Raw genomic sequence first — 20,430 nt, 5'->3', positions numbered from 1 at the left:
ATACCGTTAGCGCTCAATAATCTTTTTTTTAAGAAATTAGACGGGTTATTTAGTAGTTTTTTGGGGATACAGGAAAGTGCGCAGATCATTGACGTTACTACAGGGTTCCGCAGATACAGGGGGACTTAAATTTCAAAATTTTAAATTATACTACTGGACTACTTTTATTGGCCGCTTGCGTTCCCTGCTGAATTCGGATACTCGTTTTTTCTTTCATACCATGATGTTAAATACGGACTCCAGAATGTTTCTCCTAAGGCTAAATGACCCTAGTTACTACAAAAGGGTCAAATTTAAGACTGCTCGAGATATAGCTAAAATCTGGTTTAATAATCTGACTTTTTGCAATACCTCTTTTTTTCATCCTAAATTACGGCTCTGGGGAAATCCAGGTCTTCCCGGGATTTTTAATGATGGCAGGGCAAGTATATGGTCTGCTCATGGTATTACAAAACTGGGGGATCTTTATGGTTCACACGGCTTTTTAGATTTTGGGGCACTCCAAAATTTATATAAATTAGCCGACACAATGAGGTTTCAGTACATACAAATTCACTATTTTTTGATATACACAATGAAGATCTTAGTAACTACAGACTCCGACATCTGGGACTGTTTTTATTCATCAAAGACAAAATCTCTAATTAGTGAAGACTATAAGTGCCTCAATACTTACAAGACAGGTGATTGTACTAGACTAGCTGAGAGATGGAGCTTGAAGACTGGATGTAATATTACATCTAGACAGATTGCTTTCTCTCTCTCCAATCTGAATAACCTCGTTCATTCATCAAGCCTAAGGCTACAGCAATTTAAAACCACCTGTCTGCTTTATTTTACACCTGAAGTAATATCTAAATGGTCTACAAATGCTTCATATAGTGATCGCACTAAATACCCAAAATGCGATCTAGCTGGGGCAGATTTAGAACATATGTTTTTTCTTGTCCGGTTTTAAAGGTGTTCTGGGCTGCCTTCGATAAGTCTATGAAAATAAAACTGGGTAAGCCATTACTTCTCTCAGCTATATCGGTACTATTAGATATACACCCCACACCTCCCCCCAGCAGGCTTTAGCTACTATATTACTCTCATGTGCCAAATTAACCATTACCCGTACCTAGATTTCCCCGCAACCGCCCCATATTATGGAGTGGTGGTCATTGGTATACGAAATATACTTTATGGAGGCAGCTTTGAAGAAGCTAAGAGGGGTTCGGTCCCTTAGGAAATTTGAAAAAATCTGGGATAATTCTTTTTTTAACTGTAGTATATCTAAGGTGTATTTAGGATTGTACTACTCGACTGTATCATTTTTTTTCCATTGTTTTATTTCTGTATTGTTGTTTCTGTTCCTCGTTGACTGTCTTTCTCCTCATGTTCTTATATGATATATTGTAGTGATTACTCATCTATTCACCCTGCTGTTGTTTTCTTATTTTCAGTCTTCTTCCCGGAAATGTTTTGTTTCTTTTTTTCCATTGTCGTGTTGTCAATAAAAATAATTTTTTTTAAAACATTTATCTACAATTTTTAGTCACACTTGCTGAAAAACAAAAATGATATATTGCTAAGTCCATGGATGCTTTTCCAAAATCACGAAATACCCGTAGCCAAAAATAGAGCTGCCACTTTGAATGATTTTTCAATCTCTACCAACCAAGCATCAATTCTTATGGTATAAATATAATGAAGAAAAACTTGTTATGAAGGAAACCCATGCAGTTTTTTAAATGTGACCAATATATAATGAGTTTAGGAATAGTGGGTATTTGTACAACTCTGAAGTTATACTAATGTTCAGGTGGATTTTTACAATATGTGTTCTTTCATGCATACTGGCTTACATTTAGAAGCCAAAGATGGAGAGAAGTTATATTGCTAATAACAAATGTTCTATTATTATTATTACCTCACTTCTCGCAATAAAATAGGTAACCCAGTTGTGTGGCTTGACATTTTGTACATGTCAATAAGAGCTCCAAAATGCAACAAGGAAACATCAAGATTTTGCTTTCCAATTCATCCATGCTGGTAATGCGTTAATCTGTTATATTTTGGCCCAGGTTTGGCAAACACATGGGAATACCTAACAAACCCAGGTATTTCTGAATACTAGACCCTCAGAGGAGAACAGGGTGGTGTCACCTGCATGGATCCTATTGTGTTTTTTACACTAAATTCTCTGAAAACTTCAAACATTATAAAGTTGACTGACAGAGCGCGAATAGAGTGGCTGTTCCCCATGGCATGTGAAAATAAATTGTGTTTTGCTCTCTTTTTGCCAGTCCATTTGTCAAATCTACTCCCACAGGATTTCTAATGTTCTCTTGCTTGCCATGGGGATGCTCTAGGCCCCAAGGGAACTGAAAGACTGTTATAGCTTTGAGATGGGGCTGCTGCCTTAGGTCAAGATTGGTCAGGACTCATATCCCTGCCCACCCAGAAGCATAATGGGTGTAAATCCTCTAATCGTCCCCCAGGGAGGGCAGAAAGACTGTTGGAACTTTTTATTTTTTAGAAACATCTCTGGTTGTAGTGGTCTTTCTGCGCTCCAGGAAACCCCCAATCTGCCTCCAATGGAGAGAAGAGCAGAAAGATTGTTAGGTCTTTAGAAATGGTGGTTAGGCCCGATGCCAGAGCGGGCTATCACCACCCCTATATTATTTCTGAAAACAAATGCTATCCTTCTGCTTTTTTCTCATTGGTAATCCTTTGCTTAATGAATTTTTGCCTAGTGTCTTGAGTGCTTTCTACCCACCGAGGGGACAAAAACCCTTTTCCGCCCGCGAGCAGCGGTACTCACGTCCGCATATTAGTATAGCAAAACATAGGTCATTTCCAGACCGCCGCAGAGCGACGCGCACCGTCATCAAAGTGCCCCACCACCGCAGCGGTGGGAGCCAATGGAGACTCACCGCCGTGCGGAATGACATCCGCCCGCTCCACAAATCAGGATGGCCCAAACAGGCAGACGCACCGCAGCGGGGACACCGCCCAACCAGAGACGGCGGAAACTCGACAGCGGAGCGCCATAGCAGAGTCCTGGTCCGCTCCACCCGGTCATGAATGCCATGGACCCAGCTCTACATATGCATCCGGTCATGTACCTGCTACAGCACTACCATCAAATGGGCCGCCGCGGACGCCGCCACAGGTACTCAAATACACAAATACAACACACAACACACGGGCTGACACAGGGTCCAATTCCACCACAGACACCCTGCTGGGGGCCACAACACATCCACAAGGGCACCCACACATTACCCACCTGCCAACAAGTCACCCCTCTGCATCCAAACAGGCAGACGCGCCGCAGCGGAGATACCACCCAACCGGAGACGGTGGAAACTCGACAGCGGAGCACCATAGCAGAGACCTGGTCCTCTCCACCCGGTCATGAATGCCATGGACCCAGCCCTACATATGCATCCGGTCATGTACTTGCTACAGCACTACCATCAAATGGGCCGCGCGGACGCTGCCGCAGGTACGCAAATACACAAATACAACACACAACACACGAGCTGACACAGGGTCCAATTCCACCACAAACACCATGCTTGGGGTCACAACACATCCACAAGGGCACCCACACATTACCCACCTGCCAACAAGTCCCCCCTCTGCATCCGACACACACCTCGACCGCGAACTAGCAGCAACGTCCCGTTCCCGGTCACGTCACTGCCGCGGTCAACACATGTGCACAATGCAGAAGGCAGGGCCTCTACAAGGCATGGGCAGGGCACAAAGACCACAGGGACACATCACCCCCAAACACACATCAACACACCCCATCAAGTCACAGGCCAGGTGCCTATCCTGTGCACCCCCATACACACCAACAAGCAACAAGCACAGCAACAAGCAAGCACAATACACACCCTGCACCACACAACAAACAACTAGGGGGACAGCCACTGCAGGAGTGTCTGACAAGGAACACACAACACCAGTGCCTCACACACTGAGGGCTGCCAATACTTCCCAGCATGTACACACAAAAACAAGCACACACCCTGGATGTATCCACAAACAGAACAAACACGGAATTCCCGCTACTCTCTCTTTCTTCGTCCTTGGAGCTTATGGCCAAACTTAAATCCGGATCGCCCCTTGACCCGTGCCCCGCCAAATTTCTAGCGAAGGTGGCAGAAGACGTTAATCCTTTGGTGAACCCCATTCTTAATCTCTCCTTGAGGGGGGGGATGGTTCCGCAGGCCTGGAAGCAGGCGATGATCATTCCTCTACTCAAGAAGCCCGGTTTAGACCCAGAGGCTTTGTCCAACTACAGGCCCATCTCTCTCCTGCCGGCTTTTGCTAAGATCTTGGAGAAGCATGTACATTCCGTGCTCTCCAGGTTTTTAGAATCCCACAATTTGCTGCATTCCACCCAATCCGGCTTCCGTACCAACTTAAGCACCGAACCAGTGCTTCTGGAAGTGTCGGAGGCAATTAAGGAGGTTCTGGATTCAGGAGGCAAAGCTATGCTTGTGATGCTTGACCTGTCGGCGGCCTTCAACACCGTCCTCCATGAGGGTCTCTTCGTCAGACTCCATGAGATCGGTCTGAGGGGGACGGTGCTCAGCTGGTTTAGATCTTTTTTGGCTGGCTGCCGAAAAACGGTCTGGGCCCCCCCTCTGCTCTGCCGTGATGCCGCCTCTGGGAGTCGGAGTCCCGCAGGGCTCAGTTTTGAGCCCTACTCTTTTTAACATCTTCATGACCCCCTTGGCGACACTGGTCAAGAAGTTTGGGGCCCAGATCGTTTCCTACACTGATTATACCCAGCTCCTATTTACATGTGGGAAAGGAGCAGATTTTGATGGAGAGAGTATTCGCGGGTGCCTTGAGGCTGTTTTTAACTGGTTCCAGTTTAACAGCCTCAAGTGCAACTCAAATAAATCCGAAGTACTCTTTTTCGGCTGCCGGTCGGATACAGACTGGCAGGAATGGTGGCCTGCCAACATGTTTCCTCCAGCAGCCTCCTCCCAGCTAGCCAAGAATCTGAGGATCAAGATCGACAATGGTCTGACGTTGAGATCACAGATCTTGGGCCTTACAGGTACATGCTTTGGCCTTTTGAAGATGCTCCGCAAGTTTTTGCCGATGCTTCCGGAAAATCATAGGAAGACTACGGTCCAGGCCTTAATTGGCTTGAGACTGGACTACTCCAAAGTCCTATGTCTCGGCCTGCCGAAGTATCTCCTGCAACGGCTGCAGGTGGTCCAGAACTCGGCAGCACGGTCATTTTTGGCCTTCACAGGCGAGTCAGAACCTACGGCCTCCTGCAGTCACTTCATTGGCTGCCTGTCCGGAAGCGGATAGTTTTTAAGGCCTTGACCCTGGCCCACAAGGCTCTTCATGCCACGGGAGCGAAATATCTCCAGAAGAGGCTAGCCTTTCACCGCCCGACCCGTTCCCTAAGATCCGAGTCTCTTTCCTTGGCCGTGGTCCCCCGAGTCAAAAAGGCACGCATTGGGGGCCGGTCTTTCAGGCTGTTGCCACCTCAGCTTTGGAACACTCTGCCTGTGGCATTGCGGAGTATTTCCAATCTGTTGACCTTTAGGAAGGGCCTTAAAACTTGGCTCTATGCTCTTTAGATACGCTCTTTTCTCTGATCTCCGTTCCCTACTACTTGTGGTGTTGTGTTTCTACTTCAGGTTTACATTAAAGCCCGGGACACTCCCAGGAGTAGCCGCGCGCTATACAAGACTTCAAAAAAAAAAACACACAGGGAAACCTGAACAGATGCCTGCACAAAATATACACACAAACACCACAGGAACACACACAGAACCCCAACAGAAACAGACATACTCTGTCAGCCAAACTGTGGAAAGGCAATGGGAGCACAAACACAACATGAGTGCACAACATCATCACTCAAGAACAAAACACACACACACCATACCACAAATCATACAAGAAGTGCACCTGCACAGACCTACACTGCCACATCAAACCAACCATAGAAGCCCATGAAAGCACAAATCATCAAACACCACAGGACATCAGGGGATGCACATCAGGCAATGTCAAGCCCACATACACACAGCGCTGTATGCACAACGAGCAGTGTGTGCAGAACAAGCACAACAGGTACACACAGACATGACTGACACAACTTCAACACACACACACCACATATCAGCACAGTACAAAAACAACAGCACACCCAGGAGGTGAAGCAATACCACAGCCAACACAACAGCAAAAGGATGTACCACTCTGGGATACAAGAGCAGAACCACCTACACCAGAGCACTGGGCAGCACACACAGCCCAAGTGCACATGGGCAATCCTCACTGATAAATAGCTCAAGAACATCACACATAAACCATTGGGGCAATGTCCAGAGTGCAACATCACTCTTGGCCCAAGAACTACACCCCAAGGCACAGTATCTCAAATGAAGTGATGGGAAGGCACATACACATGTAAACAAAAGGGACAGCTGACATCAAAGTCAACTGACTTGCATGTCAGTAGTCGACATGTAAGCGGTGTACCATACACAACTAGAGGGAGTGCTGACCCACAATGGCTAGGCACAAGTGGCACACATAGGGGATGGCATCACACCACACACACCATGCCATACTGGAGGAGAAAAGGCACCATGTGCCTGCAATGCATGAGAAACACAAACACAATGCCAGTGAGGAGCAGCAGGGCCACACAGTCTAACCAAACACACTCAAGACACATTGATGATCAAACAAACACAACGCTGATGTGCAAGTTACACACTTTGCACACTCATAAGTGACCAGAACAACAAGGAGGAGTCACACAGAACTGCATGGACACACCAACACACTGCACAGTGCACAACAGACAACTCACATAAGTGCATAAAATCATTTACAGAGGGCAGGACAATCCAAAGAACAGGCACACAACTGCTGGGTGACACATGTGTGTCTATCACAATACAGGGGCACACACACACTCACACCCTCTACAATTCACCATGCACACCTCCTCACCACCCAGGAGCACACATCTCATGTATGCCAGGGGACCAGGACTAAGGGCCAACACAAAATGAACATACACATACACAGGTGAGCACATATACAGGAATAACACACATACATCATGACATTGCCCAGCCTTCATGCAAACCTGTGAAATGCATCACACCCTGTGCTGGCAGTGTACCCCAACCTGACATGGCAACAACGTAGCCAACAATAGCAAACCACTAAAAAGAGAACTGCATGACAGGTAAAAGAGCCAACACAGATAACACAAGTATAAGTGTTTGAATGGACTGAAGACCCTGTCACCCCTGTTTAAAAATGTGATGCGGGCAAAGAGCTTGGCAATGTAGAAGTGAACTCCCTAATGATTTTGGTCGTACACAGCCTCTTTATACTGTAACTTTTTATGTTTTCCGTGCTCCTGTGTATCACTCCCCACCAGGAGTGTGTTCAATGAGGAGTGAAGCATCATTTATAAAGAAGGCTGGATTTTTCAGCAATTACCCTGTGCCTAGGGTGACAGTTGTATATGGCATATGACTGCAACCTACCAATGTAGAAGTGACACATAGAGCATGGGGCACAGGCAACCAAATGCACACACCAAAAGAACTTTAATCAGCAAGGACACTGACAAACCACACAACAGGAGTAACTGTCTTTATTCACATATTGCACAGATGTGACAGTAGAACAACAGCAGACAAGAGCAAGGCACAAAATGCTGACCATATGCAAGATAATCTGCACAGGCAAACTACAAACAGGAAGGCCAGTGGGCATGGCAGAGGGGAGAGTCCAACACAGCAGAGTAAAAGGGCCAGTGTCCATGGCAGGTGGCACAGCAAGTACATGAGAGCCTGCACAGGGGAGAGTTCAACACAGCAGAGCAACAGGGCCAGTGTCCATGCCAGGTGGCATAGCAAGTACATGAGAGGCTGCACAGGGGAGAGTCCAACACAGCAGAGCAACAGGGCCAGTGTCCATGCCAGGTGGCACAGCAAGTACATGAGAGCCTGCACAGGGGAGAGTCCAACACAGCAGTGAATGTCACTATCAATGGCCAGGGAGAAATGCGGATTCAGGACATGAGAAGCTGCACAGTGAGTGTGTTTGACTGTACCCTTCCATGACCAGCAAGACACACAGGTGGGAAACAATGGGTGGGACTAGCACACCTGTATGTGAGACAGGTGTATGAGGGGGACTGCCACTCACATTTGGCTGTCCGGCGGACTTGGAGTTGGCTGTGTGTCAGGGACAGCAGGAACACTTGAGTGGGGAGACAGAGGCACAGGTGATGTAGGGCTTTCTGTTGTCTGTGAAACGGGAGCGCTGTTTGGACCAGGTGGCATAGTGGCACATGGAGATGGAGTCATGCAGACCTGTGGAACATTGTGGTTGGGAAAGGTTGGAGGGGTGTCCTTCCACTTTTTGGGAATACGAAATGGCTTCCCTGTCTTGGGGTTAATGGGAACTGGTGATGACACAACCGGCACACACACCAACTGTCCCGCATCAGGTGCAGACACTGACACTACCTCTGGTGATGTGCTGGATCCTGCGGAACGCTTTCTCTTGCTAACCCTCTGGACCACCTTCCCCTGTTTGCCAGGTGTCCCACCTACAGTGCCCTCCTTTGCCTCTTTGCCACGGGTGGCCCCTACAGTGCCCTCCTTTGCCTGTTTGCCAAGTGTCCCACCTACCATTCCCACCTTTGCTCCTTTGTCAGGGGTGGTCCCTCCAGTGTCCTCCTTTGCCTCTTTGCCAGGGGTGGCCCCTACAGTGCCTTCCTCCCCCTGCTTCACTGGGATTGGAATTGGAGTTGATGTGGTGGGGGATGTGGCCCTGTGCCCTTCCTATGTGTACTCTTGCTATACAACACCTCCTCAGTGGGCACAGACACTGCAAGCCTAGCTCTGCGTGAGGTTTTAGGCACAGGAGATCCTTTGATGGTGATACCTCTGAGGCATATGAGTCTGATGCCAGCCTCATTGCTTTTTCGGCCTTGCTCTTCCCTGACGGACTCTTGTCCTTGCATTCTGGGGTGGCTCTGCTCTTCTGTGGGGATGGTGTCTGTGGGCGGGACCGCTTGGGTTGTATGCTGTGTGCTCCTTGTGCTGTATCGTGTCTGTGACGCATGCGAACCGTGGTCACTGTCATGTGATGTGGCCACTGACTGAGGGGTGGACAAAGGCACCCGAGCAGGAATGGGGGCATGTGCTTGTTGAAGGGCAGACGTCACTGCGGATGACAAAGCTTGGACTGTACGGTGTAGCTCACCCACGTCAGAGTGTATGCCCTCCATGTAGGCAACCACCTGGCCTAATTTCTTGTCATAGTCACTGAAGGCATTGAGCAGGGCGGTCTGGCCCAAACAAAGCCGGCACAGGAGCTCAACAGACTCAGCACTGAGAGCTGTAAGGGGGACAGGTGCAGGCTCAGCAGTGCCAGGTGTAAATGTAGCTCGTCCCCTCTTACTGACATGGACACGGGCAGCACCAGATGAAGTGGATGGAAGGCTAGGCACTGGCCGCTGTGTGGTAAATGATGTTGCAGACTCCCCATCCCCAGTGCTTGCCAACAAGGATGCATCACCACTGGCATCAGATGATGTAGTACTCTGTGTCTCAGCCACGGATTCCTCCTGCATACTACGGTCCCCTTCAGATGAGCTGGTGGGCTCTGTGTCACTGGCCTCCGGTGTAGCAGTGGTGCTACCCTAGCCGCCCCTGGTTTCCGGATCCCATTCCTCCATGTCCACTGGCGATTCTGTATGAGAGGGAGATGAAGGGTTGTGTTAGGGTCATCATCTGGGCAAAGCAATCCAATCAATGCAGTACAGGAGATGCCCAAATCAACATGGTGACCACCACACCCTGTAATCACATTGCAGCAACACACTACATAGACCACAACAGTGCCTGTAACCCTGAATATCTGCCATGACTGAGCCATGTTGAGGCCACACAGCACAACACCATGCCCGTGGATGAAGTGTAACAGACACACAACTTGCCCTGCCCACACCCATCATGTCCCAACACTCATTGCCACTGACAGACTTTCAGGGAACAGGAGGGGACAACACACACACCTATTAGGACATGACAGTCCACAATGTCAAGTAGGCCATACCTAGCACCATGTGGTACTCTGGGTCACCTTGTTTTCAGATGTGTGGGCCTCACCGATCATGGTGCATGCAAAGTAGGCATACATGAATTCACACTCAGATAGTGGACCCTGCTGTTCAACCCTAATAGATTCCCCACACTATCCCAATGCTGAATGACCATCTGAATCCTAACACATCTGGCTATGAGAAAGCACAGCAGGGAGGAACAGCTTTGTAAGGCCAGTTTGTCCCAATGCCTGACACTAGCACACATCCCAGCAGCCACTCACATGACATAGCACAGCACCACCACACGAACTTCACATGGGCCACCGCTGCCACAGGCCCTGAACACATGCATCCGCTCCCAGCCAAAGTAACCCTCCCCAAATACTCACCCCTGCCTTGCTGGCGATGCTCCTTCAGACATGCATCCAGCTCAGGATTAGTCACTGGCAAAATGCGGGCCATCAGTGGTGTTCAGTTGCGCCGTGCCAAACGCCCAGTGCACGGTTGCAGCCCCAAAGACATCTCAGCCACGTTCTTTGCCAGCCGGCTGATGTTGTCCCACCTCTAGTGGCAGTGGGTGCGTCATCAGTTGAATATCCCCAGGGCTCGCACCTTTGCTGAAATGGCCCTCCACACGGCCTTGCGCTGGTGTACCTTGACCTGCAGGCATGGAAGACAAGAAGGGTAAATGAGCAGTTATACAGTGTCATGTACCAACATCTATCAGTACAGTGGCAAGACACAGACTCAGGACCTATTGTAATCTCCCTCCATCCCAAACTGGGGGACACCTCACAAGTGCACTCTGCATGGGCCAAACAGATGTGATTGCATGCATACATGAGGGCATAGAGGGTACCTGATATTCACACACACATGCAGGATGACTGCATTGAACCTCCTCAGTGGCTCGCAGACATCACCAGTTCCATGCATGTTTGACCCCCCCCCCTGCCCTACAGCTCCCTTTATGATAACTTACCACTACATTGGGGCCACCATACAGCCTTGGGTACTGTGACAGCACCTCATCCACTAGGACCTCCAGCTCCTCGCTTGTGAATGGACTGGCACGGATCTTCTCTGTCCTTGCCATCCCTGTGGACATGAAACACCAGTGGTTGATGTGAGTGGTGAGGGGTTCCAGGCAGCAGGCTCTTGAGGCAACAGCAGGAGAGGGTCCCAGACAGCAGGCTCTTGAGGCAGCAGCAGGAGAGGGTCCCAGGCAGCAGGCTCTTGAGGCAGCAGCAGGAGAGGGTCCCAGGCAGCAGGCTCTTGAGGCAGCAACAGGAGAGGGTCCCAGGCAGCAGGCTATGTGAACAGTGGAAATGTGACACTCCCACAGATTTATAGCCCCCTGGGGTCGTTTGTAAGGTACAAAGCTGCAACAATTGTTTGTCCAGGTCTGCCTCATTCAAAAGCATACAATGACCGCCTCCGCGGTGGCGGTGCACGCCTTTCACGATTTTCAAATGTGCATCATGCCACCGCAATCATTGCTCCCATTGGCTGTAGGCAATGCTCCATGGCAATGATGCACCGCAGGGGCCCTGAGTGCGCTACCGCGATAGTGCATCTTTCAAACCTCTCCAATGGCCGCCTCCGCGGTGGAGGAGCACGCCTTTCGCGATTGTCAAATGTGCATCATGCCACCGCAATCATCGCTCTCATTGGCTGTAGACAATGCTCCATGGCAGTGATACACCACAGGGGCCCGGTGTGCGCTACCGCAATGGTGCATCTTTCAATCCCATCCAATGACCGCCTCTGTAGTGGCGGAACATGCCATCAGCGATTTTCAAAAGTGCATCATGCCACCGCAATCATCGCTCCCATTGGCTGTAGGCAATGCCACATGGCGGTGTCCCACTGCCGTAGCCAGGCGGCAGCTACTGCAATTTGGGTGGCGGCGCATGCCCTCCGCCATCTACCCATGTCTCCATGCCAATGGCTACCGCACTTGTGAAGGGGGTGGTGCTGGTGTCACACCGCCATGACCAGGCGGTAGCTACCGCGATTTTGGCCACATGCAATGGCAATGTCCATCGTGAACACTGCATCAGTGCACAGCAGCAACATGGTTAAGAGCACATCATTGTGAACACAATGCCATTATTCCATATAATGCACAGGTGGTCGCACGTTGTGTGTGACACACATTGGTCTGTGGTGCCTGCAATGTCACTCATGCATTTGATGTTTGATGAAGGTTCACAGTGTTAAGCTGATGTCAATGATGTGTGACAAATTAATGTCTTGTGGGTCAGTGCTGAGCTAGGCAAGGCTTGTCTCACTGTATGGTTTTGTTTCTTACTTGTGCTACCATATCAGCTCATGCACACAAGTGACAGTTTTCCTGATACTGTGATCATTGGGCTCTTGATGTGTGCCAAGTTCACATGAAGTATTGAGGTGTGACAGGTACAGCAGATGTGTATGAGCCAGTCATGGTCATGTGACACACTTTTGTGGATGCTACGGTACGAGGTGTGAACATGTGGAATGTGATGTTCTGTATGTGTGCATTCCCATTGACCTATGTGTTGTTTGCAGCACTTGTGTATTGTAAATGGAGAGGTGTGCCCTCTGTTGGTCTCAAATGTCCACCCATGTAACCTGGTGTGCCACGCATCTCTCATGGCAGAACATTTACATCTCAACTAGGAGGAGGCCTCATCTCATACGTCACCTGACAGTGCTGGAGGACATGGTAGATATAGCGATCATTTGCAAATTCCGCCTCGATAGACCGCCCCTGAAGACCCTTTGTGATCTGTTGGAGCCCCACCTGCAGCCTCGTCGCCACTACACAACAGCATTCACACCCACATACAAAGTGATGGCATCCCTCCACTTTTTTGCAACTGGTTCCTTCCAGGAGACCGTGACCGGTGCTGCAGAGATGTCGCAACCCATGTTCAGCATGGTGCTGAGGGATGTTCTTGCAGCCATGATGATATATAAGGATTGATAATACATTTTCCCATGGGAGCAGAATTGGCCTGTGTGAAGGGTGACTTCTATACCCTTGGGCACATCCCCCATGTTGTTGGTGCCATCGATTGCACCCATGTAGGTCTGGTGCCACCACAGGCGACTGAGCACATTTTTAGAAATCACAAACATTATCATTCGATAAATGTGTAGGTGGTGTGCCTTGCGGACATGATCATATCACATGTGTGCAAGATTCCCCAGCTCAGTCCATGATTCGTACATCCTAAGGAACAGCATGGTGCCCTGGATGATGGCAAATTTGCTTCCCGAGCGTGCCTGGATTATGGGTGAGTATGCCTAGTGATATGGTGTGCTGTGTGTGTGTGTGACCTGCTGACCTCTGCCTGTGCAACATTGCAATGTGTGTTTGTCATTCACAGGTGACTCTGCATATCCCAGCTGTCCATGGCTGCTGAGCTCACTACGGAATCCCAGGACCCCTGCTGATGTCAGGTACAATGAGGCCCATGGCAGGACCTGACGTGTCATTGAGCGGACTTTTGGCCTGCTCAAGTCAAGATTCCGCTGCCTTGACAGAGGTGCACTGGCATACTCGCCTGGGAAGGTCTGCAAGATCGTTGTGGCATGCTGTATGCTGCACAACATAGCCATTCACAAGGGGATTCCCCTGCTCTTGGATGATGGTGAGGACCCAAGGTCCCCACCTGCCCAAAGACCTGAGTCCAGTGATGAGGACAGTGGAGAGGAGGAAGGAGTTGACATGCGTCAACTCCTCATCACCCGCTACTTCACTTGAAGGTGGGTGAAGATGTACGACTTGTACATTGTCTGTTGTGATTGCTGTTGTTGTGAAGGGCTATGGGCAGATGGTACAGACAGGCACATGTTGAGCCACCTGTGTGTGGGAAAGTGGCTGTGACATTTCTCAAGTAAACGTATGAAGAACTCTGTTTGTTGACACTTGCTGCACATTGTGTTGTCTGCCTGTAGACTTATGTGTATGTTTTGTGTAGTGTTATGTCTGTGATGGCACACTGATGCCAGTACCTGTTGTTCTGTTGTGTCTACCTAGGTGCTTCAAAATTATCCAGCCCTTCATACTGTACATCTTTTGGATACATCCTGGACATTTTCAACACTGTAAATATGGCACTAGAAAACAAAACAGCACAAATACAAGTGTGTAAGCTATTTTATTTACAAAGTGGACATGTGAGGGGTGCAGGCATATTTACATGAAGGTGGTGATGGAGCAGTGAGTTGACAGTCATGGTAGATGAGATGCAAGAGGAGACACCACATGGATGTGGTGACCCAGTCCAACAGAGAGGTGCCATTCACAAGGCAGTGTGAGGAAGGACAGTCCAAACAGTCAATGCAGTGGGGAAGAGTGTTGCCATCAGGGCTGGCTCTGTGACTGGTGCTTTGCCTTCAGAGACTCCCAGGCTCTTCTTTGGATTCCCCCTTGATCCATTTGGCGGGGGCCCTATTGCATGGCCAGTGGCATCTGAGGACTCATCCCTCTCTGTGGCCGCAGGGGAGGATAGTGCACTGTCATCCTGCAGCACAACAGACGGGGGCGAAGGTGTTGTTTGGGACAAAGGCCTGTCCCTCAGCAACGCCATTTGCTGGGCCATGAGGTCCACCATTTAACCTATATGTGTGTCGATGGACCTCATCAGCAGGATGAGCTCACGTAATAGTTTGTCAGACCGGCCACTTTGTCCCTGGACCTGTTCATATGCCCCGATGACTCTGGTGAAGTGGTCCAGGGATGGTGTGCCAACCTCCTGAGGTATGGGGGTGACTCTGGCCCTCCCACCTGCCCTGCTGCCATGGACCTGTTGCCTCACCACGGTGGGTCCCCGCATACTCTCCCTGCCCTCCACAGTTGGTGGTGTGTCCTGGTCATCCCGGGGACAGGGAGGGTGGTGGTGGTGGCAGAGTTGGCAGCGGTGGATGCACAGGCCGTGACGGCAGGGGTCTGCTGTGCTGTTGGTGCAGTAGACATGATGGTGGGAAGGATGGGGTCCTGGGACCTGTTGGTCCTTCGCACACCAGATGGGCTGGCCTGGAGCACACTATCCTGGGAGGCAACATCCAAAGTCCATGTACTGGGGCTGCTGGTCGTTGTTGTCCTCAGCAGCGAGTTCTTCATCACCTGTGGATTAGATGGGGAATGGTCAGTGTTGGGCACTGTGTAAGTATTCAGTTAGCTGCATGTCATCCGCTGTCTGTACACTACACAATTGAGACAACTTCACTATTATTGTTAAGAGCAATAGTGGGTGTTATTGCATGGTACAGAGGTACATCAATTACTCGTACATGGCAGGTATCGTTGCATTGCAAGCAATTGGTGCAGTGTGTAGTGATGCAGGTCTCACATCCACAAAGAGCCAGACCAGTGAAGATGGCTACCTACCTGTAAGTGTGTTTGGCAAACAGAGCAATGGCTTCCAGGGGCTCCTGGGTGGGGGAGCCCTCAATGCTGCTGGGGTATGGGACAGGGGGCATGTGTGAGTTGTAGTACAGCCCTCCCACCCCCAAACAAGCCTCCCAGTGAGGATGGCTACCTACCTGTTAGGTGAGGGTGAACAGTGCAATGGCTGACACATGCTCCTGGGTGGGAAGGGCTCCATCTTGCTGGGGAGTGGGACAGGGGGCATGGTGGGAGTAGTAGTGCAGGCCACCCTCCCCCAAACAGGCCTCCCAGTGTGGATGGCTACCTACCAGTTAGGTGAGGGTAAACAGTGCAATGGCTGACACATGCTCCTGGGTGGAGGAGGGCTCTATCCTGCTCTGGTGTGGGACAGGGGGCATGGTGGGAGTGGTAGTGCAGGCCTCCCACCCCTAAACAGGACTCCCAGTGAAGATTGCTACCTACCTGGTAGGTGAGGGTGAACTATGCAATGGCTGACACATGCTCCTGGGTGGGGGGGGCCTCTATCCTGCTTGGGTGTGGGACAGGGGGCATGGTGGGAGTGGTAGTGCAGGACTCCCACCCCCAAACAGGCCTCCTAAGCAAGATGGCTACCTACCTGTAAGTTTGTTTGGTAAACAGTGCAATGGCTTCCAGGTGCTCCTGGGTGAGAGGGAGTGCTCCATGTTGCTGGGGTGTGCGACAGGGGGCATAGTGGGAGTAGGAGTGCAGGCCTCCCACCCCCAAACAAGCCTCCTAAGCAAGATGGCTACCCACCTGTAAGTTTGTTTGATAAACAGTGCAATGGCTTCCAGGTGCTCCTGGGTGGGAGGGAGTGCTCCGTGCTGCTGGGGTGTAGGGCAGGGGGCATGGTGGGAGTAGGAGTGCAGGTCTCCCACCCCCAAACAAGCCTCCTAAGCTAGATGGCTACCTGCCTGTAAGTTTGTTTGGTGAACAATGCAATGGCTGACACATGCTCCTGGGTGGGGGAGTGCTCCATGCTGCTGGGGTGTGGGACAGGGGGCATGGTGGGAGTCGTGGTACAGACCTCCCACCCCCAAACAAGCCTCCCAAGCAAGATGGCTAGCTACCTGTTAGGTGAGGGTGAACAATGCAACGGTGTTTGGGTTGTGCAAGGAAGTACTTATCAGTGTGTTGGTTGCTATTTGTTTGTACTTACCAACCTCCATTCCCCCGGCTACTATTGTGAGACTCTCAGAATGCGTATGGCAAGCACCTTCTCCTCCCATGGTGTGAATGTTTTCTGTGGGATGGGAGGTCCACTCCCAGTCTAGTTAGCCAGCTCCCAGTTCTTGCTCCTCCTCTCTTTGACAACCCTCTTCAGATCATGCCACCGCTTCATGATCTCCTTCTTGGATTGCGGGGTGGTCCCTACTGCAATGACCCTTTGAACTATCCTTTCCCACATTTGTGTCCTTGTGGCTAATGGTGTCTGTTGGACGAGGCTACCAAACAGTTGTGGTTCCACTCTCACTATCTTATTTTCCATGACTGTCAACTCACTCTCTGTGAATTTTGGCATTTTCTGTGCTGCCATGGTGCGAGGTGTTTGAAGTGTTTGTGGGTGCAGGGGTGTGTGTGTTGGGTGTGGTGTTGATGTGTGAGGTGTGTTGTGTGCAGGGGGATTGTTGGTGGTGGTGTGATGGTGGTAGTGATAGTGGTAGTGGTAGTGGTGGTGGTGTGTGTGCTGTGTTTTTTTGCCTCTCCTGTCAGATGTGGTCTATGGCCTTCTCTTCTGGAGTGTTGCAAAGGATTGTGGTCAGTAAAGGGGCTGGTTTTATACTCAGCTGTGTGGGTGTGTCCAAATGGGATTTTGCTTTGAGGTGTGTTGTGGGTGTTGTCCTGGGAATTGTATGTTTTTTGGGGCATTTGTTTTTTCATTGGAATGTGTTTTGTGTATTTGGAGGGCATGACTACTTTGATTTGTGCTAAGTTTGGCATTGTTGCGGTGTTTTAGCATCGTCCGCCATGTTTTTCATGTACCGTCCGCAGCGGTGGCTCTGCTGCTGCTCTTCCGCTGTCTCTCCCATTGACTCCTGTGTGCTACTGCGGCGGTCGGAAACAGCGGATCGTACCGTGGGACCATCAGGGATATCCTAATTTCCTGTGTAGTGTCTCCGCTTTGCTTGCGGCGGGTTGTAGCTTTTCCGCTGCGTTTTTTCATTGGAATGTGTTTTGTGTATTTGGAGGGCATGACTACTTTGATGTGTGCAAAGTTTGGCATTGTTGCGGTGTTTTGGCATCGTCCGCCATGTTTTTCATGTACCGTCCGCAGCGGTGGCTCTGCTGCTGCTCTTCCGCTGTCTCTCCCATTGACTCCTGTGTGCTACTGCGGCGGTCGGAAACAGCGGATCGTACCGTGGGACCATCAGGGATATCCTAATTTCCTGTGTAGTGTCTCCGCTTTGCTTGCGGCGGGTTGTAGCTTTTCCGCTGCGTTTTTTCATTGGAATGTGTTTTGTGTATTTGGAGGGCATGACTACTTTGATTTGTGCAAAGTTTGGCATTGTTGCGGTGTTTTGGCATCGTCCGCCATGTTTTTCATGTACCGTCCGCAGCGGTGGCTCTGCTGCTGCTCTTCCGCTGTCTCTCCCATTGACTCCTGTGTGCTACCGCGGCAGTCGGAAACAGCGGATCGTACCGCGGGACCATCAGGGATATCCTAATTTCCTGTGCAGTGTCTCCGCTTTGCTTGCGGCGGGTTGTAGCTTTTCCGCTGCGTTTTCGACAGCCGCTTTTTGGACGTCACCGCCCACGTCAGGCCGTTTCTGTTGGCCCGCTACCACCGCAGTCTGTCTTTTTTGGCGGTTGATCCTAATTTGAACGCCGGTTTATCCACGGTCCCGACAGGCGGTTGTTTTCCGCATCCATGGCGGTCGGGGTGATTTTCCGCATGCTATGCTAATGGCCCCCCTTGTCTTCTTTTGTTTTTGTTTTTTAAATCTTTTTGGCACTAGTGGGGTTCTGTCTCCATGGGGGGAAGTTGGAAGAACTCCCCTGACCGTCAGGCACCTATGGGGACCCAAATGCTCTTTGCTTTTTTGGGGCAGCTCTGGCCTAGGGGGAGTACATCCTCATCAAACTTTCTGCTTTTTAGTGGGCTTTCTACCATCTTGGGTGGCAGAGTAGGGAGCATAGCCTGATTCCTGAGCAACCCACATGGACTTTTTCTTTTTAAAAACAACATTTGTCCATGATAGTGTGCTTTCTGACCCTGGGGGCAGATTGAGGGGAAAGACCGGGGCATAAAGAATGATGGGATCATTTTGGAGTGAAGAGACTGCCTGCCATCAATGTGCGCCATCCCTCTGTTTTTAAATAAATTGTCCCTGGTGTTTAGTGGCCTCTTTGCCCCTCTGGGGAGTATGCTTTGGGTAAACCCATATTTTCAGAAAATAGCAAAAAAGTCCTCTAATCTCCTGGGCAGCAAGAAACCTTCTCCTTGGTAGTACATGTAGACTGCAGAATGCTCCCTGCAGACTTCGAAAAGAAACATATCTTGCAAAGATTATTCAAATAAGTTGGTGTTTTCCCAGTACAACCCATATGCATTAGACACAAACTTCACATCTCCCACACTACATTTAGGCAACCACTTGATAAGGTGGATTCAGCACCACATGAAGGTATCTTGGCAGGAAAAAAGACCTATTCCTTTGTGCAATGTACTGATGTATTATAAAGTCCTGCTTAGCAGTTCATTAGCCAAGGCCACACAGCCATTTACAGGAATATAAGGTAGAACAGAAAAAAGCAGTTGAAGCTATTGAAACCTGGAGATAACTACAACCCCAATTTTTGAAGACATCCCCAAAACAACATTCCAATATACTCGCTATTACCCATGGTCTAGGCTTCACCTTCATTATGGTTTACCCTAACCAATGCATCTCATCTTCCTTTTTTTTTTTTTTTTTTATTGGCAAATTCAGACACATTACAAATTCCTGCAGAAAGACAAAGTACAAAATGTATCATTTCATATCATAACTTGAGTAATAGAAATAGTATAAAAAACATATAAAGTATCAATGGCATAATAGGAATAGACAAAGAGAGAAATATTAAAAAAGAAAGAAAAATACAACCCAATAGAATAGAGAGGAAGAGGCCGGGTAAACAGGAAAAAATATCAAGTTATTTAATCACTGGCAGGATCTGAATATTCCCTCTCCTTAGTATACCACCTAGAGATAGGGTCCCAGATCTGTGCTCCAACTGCTCTTGCTTTTCTACCTCTAGTAGCATATATTGCAATTTCTTGTTTATAAATTGCAAGGAATCGGCTTAGCCACATCCGAAAAGTAGGGGGTTCCGGGTCTTTCCATCGAGCTGCGAGGATGATACGAAAAACGGCATACCCCAGAAAAACAACCGCTTGTTCCTCACTGTTATGATCCAAAGAGTCATCATGGCCTAATATATACAGGGTTAATGAGTCTCTTATCTGATGTCCAAAGACCTGGGCCCAAAACTCCAGTATCATGGTCTTTAAACTTGTCAGTTCCGAGCATTCAGAAAACATATGTAATTGGTTGGCTGATGGTTGATTGCATCTTGGGCAGTTATCGTCGGCCCGGAGACCCCAAGCAAATAATTTTGCCGGTGTGTAGTATAGGTTGTATAAAACTTTATAATATTGTGCTTTTAAGTTCGAGGCTATAAAATATTTTGCCGAAAAAGCAATTGAGAGATCAATATCAACATTGGGGTTTGCTAATTTTACGGCCCAGGATTGTTCGGTTCGTTCAAGATCATCAGGGGTTTTAACCATCAACATCTGATATAGAGCCCCTATTCTTGTAGATTTTTTACCTATAACTTCAAGAAGTGACACATTATCTAATACAATTGTTGGTATAATGTTGCGAATGCTCGAAAATATTTGATAATATTTGAGAAAATCATA

This window comes from Lissotriton vulgaris, chromosome 1_1 (assembly GCF_964263255.1).
Source record: "Lissotriton vulgaris chromosome 1_1, aLisVul1.2, whole genome shotgun sequence".
NCBI lineage: Eukaryota > Metazoa > Chordata > Amphibia > Caudata > Salamandridae > Lissotriton > Lissotriton vulgaris.
This window is presented reverse-complemented; position numbering follows the sequence as displayed.